The sequence below is a fragment of the Rhipicephalus sanguineus genome, chromosome 3, assembly GCF_013339695.2.
Source record: "Rhipicephalus sanguineus isolate Rsan-2018 chromosome 3, BIME_Rsan_1.4, whole genome shotgun sequence".
Lineage (NCBI taxonomy): Eukaryota > Metazoa > Arthropoda > Arachnida > Ixodida > Ixodidae > Rhipicephalus > Rhipicephalus sanguineus.
This window is the reverse complement of record NC_051178.1, coordinates 132,625,759-132,640,168: the sequence shown is the minus strand read 5'-3', so window position 1 is coordinate 132,640,168 and position 14,410 is coordinate 132,625,759. Positions and strand designations below refer to the sequence as shown.

The following is a 14,410-nucleotide window of genomic DNA, read 5'->3' as shown; positions in this document are numbered from 1 at the left end:
AGCGATAGCACGCGCAAAGCCAGCAGGGGGATCGTAGTAGTGTTTATATTCATTTACCCATTTACAATGTACTATGCAGCACCGGACGATATTGCACGGCAGTGGGTATAGATTATCGGCAGGGAAAACACAGGAATTGACAGACGCGTAGTATACAACAAAAGTGGGAACATAAATTTAAGGTGTGCGGGATGACGCGAATAAGTTACATGACAGTGATCACGAAGCACGTGTGCATGTTACCCAAGAAACATCATGCAAATGTAGAACACAGGAACAATTATCTTTCGAATGTAATATATGCATATTAAACATTTAGCAGTTGGAAAAACGTAGTATACAGGATAACGCATCAATTCAAAATTCAGAGCGCACGAATGGCTGCGAAGGAGGCAATGAAATCAGTTAAAAGTATAACCGAGGACTTGACGATACACAGTCCATGCGTAGCCGTACGTTTCAAAGCGCAATACTCGTATACGCTTGAGACGTGTTAAATGAGAATTAATTGCGAAACTATATACGCATATGTCCATACTGCACATAGCTAGCTCCTTGCTGTGTAAGGAAAGCTGCGGATCGCACCAGCCAACCAGTGACGAAGACCGGTTACGTGTTTCGAGTGTTGTCCACCCTTAATCCTCCGCGCCGGTTGAATGCATAAGCGTCAACGGTGGATTAGCTGCAAACAATGGAAACGCCGTTTCTCCTGTCGTGGCCCGTGGTTTTCGCTGTATTGTGTGGTGAGACGGCTTTGTACGCTACGGATTAGCAACGAACATTTGTTTGCGTGCTTGTCTTAAATAAAATATATAAAAGCATAAAATTGAACGAGACACAGTAATGTAAGACGATGCACCCCAATTTAAGGTCGGCGCTATATGGTCGGAGCTGTGTTACGTTTATCACGCACAAAGAGCATTCATCGAAAGATCAGTTGTTGTGCTCAAGGATGCTGAAAGATAGACTATCATACTTATCTGGTCGGCGATCGCAAGAGCGAAGTTGGAGTGATTGAAACTGCAAGTATTATCAGGTATCGATGCACGGCCGGTAAAGACCAAATGTGATAGTGGGGCTGTAATCGAAGCGGGTTTCTCAGCAAAATAGGCTATATGACGTTATACGTATTAAAGTACATAGTGTATAACCGGAACACCCTCCTTGCCACTAGCCAAGGAGACACTTTTCCGAGATTATACTTGGCTTGGTGAAGTGCTCGTACAGCTGTAGCTTCAGTGAATCGAGGAAACCGCACACTGCGGGATTCAATACGCGAGGTGAAAAAAAAAAAAAGAAAAACTAAAGCTTTCTTATTGTGGTAGGCAAATGAGTGAGGCACCCATATAGGACAATTCATCATAAGATTTGTACAAGCTGCCGTCAACTCACGTGCACACTCTGTATCTATGTTTGAGGCATATTCGGTCGCAGTGTGTTCAGTTATATATCAATATTAAAAAAAAAGTTTATTTAAAATTAGTATTTATTAGGCGATGAAGAGCTTAAAAACACCATTATGTTAACGTCGAGCCGGAGACAAAGGACCGTTTCTCGTTTCTTATTTAAAGTATGATATCGCTGAAATGCCTCCGCTCACTCTATTTGTGACCTGTTCATAACAGATAAAGAATCCAGGAGTTCCAAGGATTTTTCATCGCTTCAGGATTCCATCTTAATTCCCCTGAACTTCTACCTTATCCTGTTCATAACAGGTCGGAGAAAAGAAAGCGGCAGATGTGACTGCGCATCAAATGAAAACTTCGTTACTCTTCAATTACCTTGACTCACAATAATTAAATATACGTGAAAGATCATTCTATGATATCTCTTTTTTGTTTCAGAGAGTGAGCAGCACCGAGGTTATTTAACTCAGATCCCACATTCATAAAGAGCGCATCGTAATCCGTAAATTATGAGGTTCAACTCGGCGTCTCTATCTTAATTATTTTCTACATAGAGATCTTGTTCACTGTTCTGTGATCGCTAAGTCGTACATGCATTATGCAGAGGTCGCTTCGACAGCCTATACGAACAAGCCAGACGGTGCGGCACGCAGGAACCGAAAAAAGGCCGAGTGCAAACAAGAGGAATGCCACCAGTCTTACTCGGATAAGGCGAAAGTCGATGGCAACAAAGGGGAATCAGCGCTTAGGCAATCACCGTTGATACCACGAGAAGCAAGCGACCCGCTCGCACACTCGCGAACAATACGGGCCCATTATTCTCTCCCCCACACCGCACTCTCCGCAAACACCGACTAGCCCGACACACGCTTGCCTCGCTCCGTAAAAGAACAACATAGTTTTTCTGTTGCCATGGGTTGCAGTGTGTTTATCTAAAGCCGGGGAAAAACGTGTCGATGCATGTTGCCCGGAATTATACGTCGGGCCATCAAAGCTCCGTACACAAGCACCCTCCGAAGCGTACGCAAGCACCCTCTGACGCAAGCACCCTCCGTACACAAGCCCTCCGTACACATTCCGTACACAAGCACCCTCCGACGTATACGGGTTCACAGCACCCGTACGTCAGAGTGACGTCACATATTTCAAGACCGTTACTATCTATCTATCTATCTATCTATCTATCTATCTATCTATCTATCTATCTATCTATCTATCTATCTATCTATCTATCTATCTATCTATCTATCTATCTATCTATCTATCTATCTATCTATCTATCTATCTATCTATCTATCTATCTATCTATCTATCTATCTATCTATCTATCTATCTATCTATCTATCTATCTATCTCAAATGTCCATTTAACATCAAGCACTGACATGACACCCATCGTTTTATTTTATTCTCATCTATATACAGTGGGGCCCGCGTGCAGCGACGTCGCTGCTTCAGTAAACTTGAATAAGTCCAGTAAACTTCGTGACCTTAAGTAAACTTGAATAAGCTTACTTAAGATCACTAGTTTATTGAAGAACTCGAGGCACAGCACCTGTGCCTCGTGTTCCTTGCGTTAGTCTTCGCGAAGTGTGCGCTGTATTTTTTGTCTTGAGCTGCTTTTTGGTCAACGGGGTCAAAGTAATTGAGGTGGACAGTGCTATACTCACTCCAGCTAGGCATTCTGCTTTTCCAGCCTATACGGTGCTATATGTATAACTTTCTATCACGCGGTATCGCGCGCGTGCCTTTGCTACTCATTTATTACTTCTATTACTTCCCCTCTCCCAAGCCATACGTATACAACATCATCGGTGCTAGACGTGAGCGAGCCACGCGCCTTGCGTGGTCTAATCGAGTATAGCGCCAAAATAAACCGATAGACGGCAGCTCTCGAGCGGTCAGTAAACCTCACTCGCGAGAGATACGTTCTCCACAATGAATATTAATCAGGCGATGAAAAGAGAGAAAAAAAAGAAACTTTCGAGAGAATAGCGAGCCCCTTCTCCATGACGAAAACGCTGCGCCAGCTGATCTGCGGCAGCAATCTATCTGATGAGGTGCGCGTCTCTCGCGGAGGGCAGCAGCCGATAGCGGACGTGCCATGCCTGCAGCGGACAATTAAAACTGGGTGCGCCCGCCGCACTCGGATCCCGCCAGCTTCAACGGCAACCGCGCTCGGCCGAAGAGGGTCGTGGGCGAGGAGGGTGGATGAGAAGGGGGAAAGGGGTGACTGGGAACGCGAGGGCCGTTGAGAAGCGCACGATGGTAATTGCCGACTCTCCGCGGCTATAGTGAACTGCAGCGCCGAATGAGCGCTGGGGAACCTGAGTGATGGAATTCAGCGTAAAAGCGACAGATACAAGCAGAATTATTAGATAAACGGCAAAGGATTAGCTATTTGAGGTTGCATCCATTAAATTTCGTAATAAATGTAATTGCGAGTCCTGATCTTCTCGGTCCGTTTTCTGACTGTGTTGTGCACTATAAGTTATTCCTGTACCTCTTACCTGCGTTATTACCTTTTGCAAAGTTATTGCACGTTGAGCTGGACCAGTAGCCAACCTTATACTGTCCTCCCCCCCCCCCCCCCCCCGCACCTTTCCCCTTTGTCCCTTAAAAAGTTGACGTGTATTGTTGGGAGAGCCAGGCATAATATTCAAACATGAAATTCAGGTCACAATCTACGACGTCAGCGCACTGCCTTCCGCTGACGTCATAGATTGTTACGACATCTGCTTGGACTTATGGTTAATTTTTTTAGAAAGAAAAAAAGGGCGCATGCTCACGGACAACATGCAGTTCAATAGCTCATCTGAACGCGGATGACGCAATGTAAATAAATAGAAATAATCGTCGGGATTATGAAGGGGTGGCCTGTTCAGCGAACTGCCGTTGTGCTGCGTTTATGGCGCACTGCTGAATAGGTCGACGTCACAACACCCTGCTCTGCCATCGACATATTGCGACTATGCAGGAATACAATCACACGAGCGAGATTTTCTATTCTTTTACGTACATCCAAAGTTGCATCAGACATCAGCCACACAATACACCTGCTCTGGACTCCTGGTCATGCCTCACTGTCGGGTAATGAACGCGCTCATGCGGCCGCTCGAGAACTCACCCTCCGAGCAGCCCCGCGCAGTGAGGCGGCCAACACAGAGCTAGGTTCCCCACTTCTCACTTATCACGAGGTCACACAGCATTACATACGCCAACGACAGCGATACCACCAGCGCCCTTCACACGAGAGGAGGCTGTCGCACTTCGCCGACTGCAGACCCGAACATTTCCAAATCTGCACTTCCTGCACAAATTATATCCGACTCGCTATACCAACGCCTGTCCAGGATGTGGCGCCATCCCCACAACATTTCACGTCACCGTAGAGTGCACCGCTGCCTACTTCCCTCCCCTCCCACCAATCCTTCGGTCCACCCGTACCCCAGAGCAGTGGGAAGGCATCCTTCGCGAAGGCGCCCCCGAGGTCTGTCGGGCGCTCGTCCAGCGGGCCCGGGCTATCGCAGAGGTTGCCATAGGAGTCCCGGAATAGGGACCCTCCCCGTTTTCTTTAAATTTTAATAAAGGAATGTTTTCATCATCATCTGGAGAAGGATGCTTCACGGCAGCGCAGTACTGCTTTTCTGGACAGCGGCTACACTGCACTGCATCGTTTGCTTCCCCTGCATCTTCCCACTCGGCATAGATACTGAATTAATTTCTTGAATTTTACGTGCCAAAACTATGATATGATTATGAGGCACACAGTAGAGATGAGGGATTCCACAATAATTTTGATCACCTGAGGTTTTTTCTTTTACGTGAATATAAATCCGAGTACACTACTTTTATTGCATTTCGCCCTTATCGAAATGCTGAAGCCGCGGCCGGCAATCAAACCCATGTCCTCGAGTTTACACCTTACCTGCTAAAACACCTCGGCGAGTGTAAACGAGAAGTCACTAGAATATGCGTGATGGACCATTATGCATTTCTTTCAATATGATCTGCAGCGAAGCGGAGTAAAGTTCCGCGGCTTCGGCACATTCACTGAGAACGCGTCGTATATGGGGTCCGACGCGACGCTACGGAATTGTACTACGTGCACTATGCAGTTACATACGATACTACGTAGCTACGTACAACGTTGCATAATTACAGCCATACAAAGAACGGGACACAAAAGAAATCGCCAGGCCTGCGTGGAGAGCGCAGCACAGTCACAGCGAAAGCTGGAAGAGCGTCCTCTGTAGAGCCCGTTCGAAACTCTCTTGGGGACACTAATACAAGTACACATGCAAGGTATCCACTACGCCGCAAATCACAATTTTTGTGAAGTAGAGAAGCACCCACTGCGTCATTACTCGTCTTTCTGCGGATAAGCGAGGTAGCCGGTATACATATCTGTAAGGCATTACGTCCACTGCATGTGGCTGATGACGATGAAGAATTACGGTTGAGCAATTTGTAGTGAGTGGGAAGCTTTAAACCACACACTCGACTGTCACGCAGAGGGCCTGGTTTCAAATCCCATCCGACCCTGGATATTTTTTTCTCATTTCATTTTTTTCTTATTTAACGCAATAGTGGTTACGGACACCAGCGGCGGCGGCGGACACTACCCACTGCCGTTGTGATCTGATTAATAACAGCTTTCGCTGCAATAACGATACGCTACCTTGAGCTGATATTTTTGTTGAGCTTAGTTACAAAGACTGGAAATTGAGCAAGCTGGTTTTGCGAATGACGGCATACTGAAAAGCAGGCGCATGTGTACACACGGACACAAGTAAGAAAATAAGAAAAAAAAAACGTCGCGAAGACCGCACAGACGGTGTTTGCGTTGTACTTTTTGTTCGACCTGCAGGGTTCGTCGTTTGCCTTTAAATATACAATAAATTATGTACATTGTTCGATCAACGCTAGGACGTCACTACAGCGTCTCACGAAGCGCCGAGTCCGATATATACTACGTGCGGCTCGAACCTCTTGAAGCCTGATCCAGAACAATATACTGTCTGACAAGTTTTGCGCGCTCTCGAGAAATTGCTGTACAGGCGGAAAAAGCTCGTGTGACGAAGGGTGCGCGATTTTCTATCATTTGCCTGTCTTTCCCTATGCGGATAGCGAAGAGCACTCGAAATGTCGTCCGTCTCGATTGCATCGAGGCATAAGCACTGGTCGCCTAATCGATACGCTTTTGTTTAACTTTTATTGTTGAGTAATGCGATATGAAAGCAAGCTGATGCGTGGAAACATATCGGTGCTTCTCCGTAAAGAGAGGCATTTCGTGCAGCAGCCTACTTGTTCTTATTCTTGTTCACCTTCAACTGCGGCTCAAACCCACTGTGGGGGATTGGCCAAGAATCGAGTGGTTTTATAAAATGTTATATTACTTTAGAAGGGAGGTTACGGAATAGAAACATTATAAACTTGACAGGAAATTTTGACGCTTGATCAAATATGAAAAAAAAATAGCGATAATAAAATAAAATATATCAATGCCCGCATTTTTTACAATATATACATGTGTTGACATAGAAGGTTAATAATATAGATTATCTAGTTAACCGATTGGTTTCGTTGAGGTAATCCCTCACAGCCACGCAAACCTTCGCATTGGAGAACCCAGAAATAGAGGCTCCAAAAGACAAAATCACAGGCACAGATAAATTCGTTCCAATAGCTCGTAAAGGTGTTTCCAATGGGGTTTTTCGTGCTGTAGTGTATCGCCTGCAGGTCGGAAAGAAATTATCAATAGTTTCCAACTCACCACCAAATGCGCACAGTGGAGAAGGTGCCTGAGCAGACCTGTGTTGATAGAAATTTAGCCTCGGTACACGACAGCGCAGCCTCGTAATTGACACTTCCAGTTTATGGGTTTGACAAAATGACCTCCGCCAGGGATATAATAAGTGCCGATATTCTGTGGAACTTGTGAGTTCTGTGTCTGCAAAGACTTCCATAATGCTACACCTGCGAAATCGCGCAGCCGTCACATAAGCGGATGTTGGAAAATAAGGTAAAATCGGTCCATCGATCGACGACTTCGCTAACGAATCGGCAATTTCATTTAGGAGCAACCCTTTATGTCCAGGAACCCAAACTAATCGAACTTTTCTCAAATGCGTGGGTACCAGGGCACAAAACGCCTTTATTACGTGGGATTCAGCCCCAGCAGAAAGTGCAGCACAGAGAGATAGGGAATCTGTGATTATAACGGCAGATGTAATTGCCGAGTTTAACTTGCGCAATGCGAGCACTACTGCCAGAAATTCAGCCACAAAAACGGGTATGAAATCGGGTAGTCGAAGGGAATAAGACCAATCCAACTGACTTTTCGTCACACTGTGATGCACCTGTAGCAATAATAATGTTAGTTCTAATGCTCTGCAGGCGTTCTTGTAATAAACTGTCTAAAGTATGATGGGGGACCTACGTTGGAGCGTTGCGCTGGAGTAGCTTCTTTTTCTTCCCGCGTTCGCTAGTCAAAGTAATATGTATTGCAATCATCTGTTTACAAGTCAGCGAGTAAACAATAAACGCATTTAAGTTACAGCTGTTACAAATGCATATGAACGCTTGCTTGTCTGTAAGACTGCAGACATATTAACGGAATATGCGTGCGGGTGTATACTCTGTCCAAAGCATTACGAGAAAGTCGGTATGCTAGCTGCACTCTTGCATAAACTCGCGCGAAAATTGCACACCCAAAAGAATAGTCATCACACTATACATCTACGTGCCTTGTCTGGTTGTGAATTCGGAACGTAACGCTCTGCAGCTTATTTGAAAGAAAGCCGGATAACGACAGTGCAGACCAGACTACAGACGAAATGCCTAGACCTCGACAAAAGGTTTAATCATAAGAGCATGCATCTTGTACATAAACTGTTAGTAAGTGAGCCTTAGATGGCTCATCAAACGCGCAAATTGACCGTCGGCGTCCCGCGTCAGCGGTGTCGGGCACACACACAAGTGATGCAAAAAGTCATCATGACGTGATGACGTCATCATGATGTCACACATTTTGGCGTGACGTCACGTGACGTAACGCCACCTGATGCCGTCATCACATGACATCGTAGCTTGGTCAAATGTGTGCCGATCACGGAGGCAGTGAAAAACCACGCTATAGGTGCACAACGTTTGCGGAAGATGGCGGGACAGGATCAATACATCGTCTGAGAAGAAAATGAAGATGGCTTTCGCCTTCGAGTCGTCTTAGATGAATGCATAAGGAACCCTGTGAATTTTTTTTACATATTATCTGAATGCAATAACATGTGCAGCGTCTGAAGAATATAGTATAGCCTCGTGTGCGCGAGGTTTGCCCCAGATGATCGCAAGAATCATGCGACATCACTGCGAGACTGTCGCGAGAACTTGCCAGAATGTAGTGGTGCATGCAGCCGTGCCGGAACGAAATGCCATCGTACAGCGCACCTGCTCACCTCCGCCTCTACCTTCCCTTTCCACCAAGTCCAACTGATACCAAATGGAAGACGAAAACCATACTTTCAAACTATGCACGTGCGCAAGCCAACGGAGCCCCTAACGCTCCTTTGTCTCCGCTTATTGGTTTATTTGTTTTCATACCTCCAAAAGCTGATGAGGGGTGTTTGAAGTGAATAACATCTGTCTTGCATAATTTGTGACCGCAGGCTCTTTACTATATATATATATATATATATATATATATATATATATATATATATATATATATATATATATATATATATTATATATATATATATATATATATATATATATATATATATATATATATGTATGTACAGCATGCAAGATGCTGCTCTACTGCGGCAACGTCCTGAATATGAACTGAGGCCAAATAATGCTCATCGTAGCATTCTCTTGAATTACAAACACTCACTAAGACTGTCACTAATTTTTATTATAGCGTGCGTGCGTGCGTGTGTGTGCGTATGTGTGTGTGTTTTGTATTTGACTCCCATCACCCTTTATCATCTTGCTTTATCATATGCAGCATGCCCGAGCCGGTATATATCTACAGATAACCTGTAAAAATGCCATTAAACTTACTCTTTTTCGTTTTCTCTGTGTCGCAAATACCAAGAAGAAAATTTCAGCTATATACAGTGTACATATCGATTCTGTCGTGTTCGTTCACAGGTATAGCCAGACACGAGAGCAATAAACACGGTCAAGGTTTCGCGCGTCGAAGCGGTGTCAGTGGTGGCATATGTGTCGACGTAACACAAGACCGCGCACTGCATGCGTGCGTTCGGCCCTCGCGCGAGCTCACTTTTCAAGCGATGGCGGCGAAATTGACAATGGACGCGGACGGGAGCCGGCACAACACTACACAACTATATATATAGCTTTTAGTTTTGTCATGATGCCTTTATCCGGGGCCACGGTGCTGTATTACGATAGCCCTACAAAGAGATCGGTATGCGATACAAAATCAACAGTGCGTGTGGACCAAAAGAAAGAAAGAAAAAGAAATAGAGAAAAAGAAATAGAGAACAGTTATGTGCTACGATGCTTTGTCTACGTCACAATTTTATACAGAGTTAACAGGTGATCACGAAGACAACGAAAACACGTAGTATAAGACCCTTCGAACGTGCGAATCGAAGGCTAACTGGCGAAACCGGAATGGTATACAAATGACAATGTTCATGACACAAAAACAACGCGAAACACCGAATCAAGTTAACTTAAATAAGTTCCGCCGTTTTACGTGGTGAAACTGCGATATGATAATGAGTCATGCCGCATAGTAAGGGACGCTGAACTAATATTGACCGCCTCTTTTTTTTTTTTCTAACTTGGAGTCAGATCTAAGTAAGACCGCCGCGGTCGGGCATCGAACCCGCAACCTCGTGCTTAGCAGCGCAAAGACAGCCGCTGTAAGCTGCCACAACGGGTGCATTGAAGCTAAGGGGCGCGCAAATATAGGAGGGCGGTTACAGAAAGTATATAGACGTATACGTCGGAGTGCGGCCGCATGAAGATACAATTCATGCATCAGTTATGTACTGTGTAGGATAGCTCAAGGTAGAAGCGTCGAGGTATAATTAATCAGTGATCCGAATTAATCTGAAATCTAGCTTAAGCTAATTAATGAATTATTATGCTAGAACTTACTGACCACTTTAACATCACGGGATCGCTGATGAGACTTCGATGATTAACATAATCATGTTGTAAGGCCTGAACCGTACTCTCCATGAGTGTTATTCCTCTTACATTTTTGTGAGTGTCGAATATTGTTTATCTGCGCGGCGGTTCTGTGAAAACATGCAAATGAGTCGTTATTACGGAATTGCAGGGGTAGTTGTCAATCGCTCAGAAAATTGACACAATAGGAACACTAAGCAAAGGAGCAAGGACAAAACAAAATTATAGCGTAAACAAGCGCTTATGGTTTTCATTTATTGACGCGAGAGATAAGGGCATGCGGCACTTGTGAGCGGTTCCTTATCGCACGAGATAAACGAAGATGTGCAACATAACAGATAACGAAGATACAGCGCGTACACAATTCTGAGCGCGTTGCACAACAGTACTCACGAAGCTTCCTCTATACGTTGCTATACGTTGTTCCACGTTGCTTCCTAACGAAGAAATATGATTGAACTGAGGCCAAGCGGATCTCAACTAATATCCAGTATCACTGAAGTAAATACATCGTTCATTGAAACACAAGTCATAGCAAGACATTCAAACTCCTTCACGTGTTGCATACTATATCGCGTAATTATTCTCGATGACACTGGAAATGCAGCGACTTTTTTCGCATTCGCTATGAATAGAATTGTTGTACGGGGCAAAAGGTGACGAATAATTAAACGAGCAAAACAACTGAAGCGAGAGAAAATGCCTTTTCATCGCGCGGTTTCTACTAACTATAATCACAACTCCTTCAAACACACCAAGGTAACTATCATACCATTAGCCATGTATGTAAAAAGTGACACGTAAAAAAAAAGCGTAGCTACCCTGCATATAGTTTTCTGCATCACCTTCACCATACCGTGTACGGTTCTTATGCGTCAGTGAGGTGACTTTGTACACCAGATCTCAAGTTACGCTGAAGGTAAAAAAAATAATAATAATAAAAGAAAAAAAACAATAAGAGGCGAGCGAGCGTCATGTGGAAACACAGCCTTATAACAAACGGGCCACGCGCGTATGCAGCGCCGCAAAACAACAGTGTGCAAATGAGGCAGACGTCAGAAGTACTATACAACCACTGCGGCAATGACTGATATATTTCCTTGTTTTTTCCTTTTACCTTCAGTTTCCTCCCCGTCTCTGTTGTTCTACCGATCGGGGGGGTCATTGGCACGCATTATGAGGCGAGGAGATATTGGCCAACACCATACAACGCCCGGTCTGCAAAACATTCACGCTTTCCGCGCACGTTTCGCAAGGCGAAGTTGTTACGCTTCGAGGAAATGCCGCGCATATGCGCAGTCTCTGTAGTATAGCACGTGCACAAGGATACGTATGGTTTATAGGCGAGACGCGTGACGAATATTTGTAGCCTCAGTGAAGAAACTATCGTCATGCGTGTATAGTTTCCAAACTCGCCTCTTTTCGGTCAGAACGCTGCACGGAAGCTATTTTACGTTCGGTATGGTTATACGATCGAGGATTCGTTTTTAGTGCACGCGATTACATGAACGCGGCTTACGTAGGCTGCAAGTGAAATGAGGTTGCACGGACGTATATACATTACGGCGATTGTTTTCGCACGTATACCATCGCGTGTGACGCCAGCGATTCGTGGCACAGAAATATTATCCTGTATACACGGCTAATGGAAATGCGATTGAAGACGACTTCGAGCCGCGTCAAAACTTTCACTTTTTACGAACCCTTCATTTCTTCGCTTATGTAAGTATATTGCGTTCAGTGATGACAACAGTTAAAAAAAAATTGTATAATCTATTATATATCGACGGGTGCATTCAAGCCTGCAAATGCGTGAGTTTTGGCATATATAACGGATAATAATTATAATTGTCGGGGTTTAACGTCCCAAAACCACGATATGATTATGAGGGGCGCCGTAGTGGAGGGCTCCGGAAATTTCGACCAACTGTGGCTCTTTAACGTGCACCTAAATCTAAGTACACGGGCCTTAAGTATTTTCGCCTCCATTGAAAATGCAGCCGCCGCGACCGGGATTCGATCCCGCGACCGGGCATATGTAAATGAATGAGACCTATTGTAAAGTGCATATACGACACATTGATAGGCGAAACAGAGCAAGATTGTTCGAAAATCTCCGCCACGTTCTGATATAGTTAGCGCGCTTCCGTAAACCAAAAGTGTTGGTTTGTCTGTATACGCGGCAAAAGTGCGCACCATGTACTACGTGCCTGCGAGGCATTGCAATATAGTTCGCGGCTGATTGATACATATATTATGTGCACCCGGAAGCCGCGAATAGTAAGCAAGCACCGATCGCTTAAATATATGTATGATATGTACAGTGTTTTTGACACTTGATGACTAAATTCGCGCATCGCCTAGCGAAGCCGGGTGAGTTTAATTTTGGAAATTCAACGGCAGAAATTCTTCATTCTGAAGGAATTGTAGAGCTGTAGCTCCTGTATACCTGACAGTATACCACACGGACCACTGTTGTTCGCCGCATCAACCGCGATGCCGAAATCGCGCACGTTGGAAGAAGGTGGAGAGGATGTTGGGAAGAGAGGGTGGACGACCCGTGTATTAACCCCTATAGACTTTTACCGCGACGCAGCACAATGGCCCCCGGAATTCCTCCACCGGCGAGATATTTGGAGGCAAAAATACAAGGAAGCACACGAAAAGCATATATAGCGCCAACAAGGGGCCCAAAAAGACGGGCTTGCGGACGGAGTGGGGGGGTTACTGCGGGCTACAAGACGGAAGGCCATTCTCCCATGAAAGAGCCGAAACCTGACGTTTACGGCCATATCCGTCTCGGGGAGCAGTATTTCATCTCTCCCGTTAGTCAAGGCAGCAATTGCCTCTGTTTCAAAGGGATCGCTACTACACCGCGCCTTTCCCGAAGGAGTGCTTTGACCCTCCGCTGCTGTTTCGACCACGAGATGTTAGCGTGTGCATAACCTCGTTATTGTTGCTGCCTTTATTTATCTATATTCCTTTATTTGTTACCAAAGACAAGCTGCAGAAGAGAACAAGAAGCCAGCGACTGGCGATGGTGTTTTGAGGTAATCGTCTCGCTATCTGCAAGCTGGCCGACAAGGGCATTGTTTTTTGTTTTTTTTTTTTGCTATAGTCAGTCGGCTGACGGCGCAAGGCATCGCTTTTAGAAAGGCTATCGTCGACACTTCGACGGGCTTCACATACACGCGGCATCGCGGTACTGCCGGCAGAACCGGCGAATGTATTTTTTCTGTTTCGCAGCTTTCAGGAGGCACAGTTCTCATGTCCACCGATCATGGCGTTACCAAAAGATGCATATCTATTTTTTGTTTCCTTATTAGCGGTTAATTATAACGGCGTGTGCTCTGAGAAACAGTAACCTTATAAGACACGTCTTTCGCTCGCTTCACTAGTCGCCTCGATGACAACGCGTCTTTTCGGTGAAGGATGCTTGCGCACTGCGGCGTTTACGGCGGTTGTGCCGGACGCTCCGCCGTCCATCGCGAACACCCTCACTGATCTTCAATCGAACACGACACTCGTGCGAGGCAAGGCTGTCGCAGAAATGAATCGAATCGAGGATGTCGGGAAGATAAAGCAAAAAAAAAAAAGAGAGGGAAGCCCAGTTGTTTGATGCTCCTATTTTTCCACATAGTCCTTTACACCAAACAAACACACTTCGTGGCGCTTAAACTGCCCTGGTTCACGTGGGAAAGACCCCGTGACTACCCTCATCGGGCCGGTCGGTTTTTTTACATGGGGTCAGCCTCTCAGCGCGAAAGAGCGCCTTCGAAAACACGAACGGGCACGGAGCCGAGCAGGTATACGAGAGTAGGGTACGGTGGTGGT

At 45.4% G+C, this 14,410-nt stretch overlaps 1 protein-coding gene across 1 annotated transcript in view; it reads right to left on the bottom strand.

Moving 5' to 3' along the window:
• LOC119387164 (protein Wnt-6) overlaps positions 1-14,410 on the bottom strand; it is a 34,378-nt gene that overhangs the window by 19,804 nt on the left and 164 nt on the right. The window lies entirely within an intron of this gene.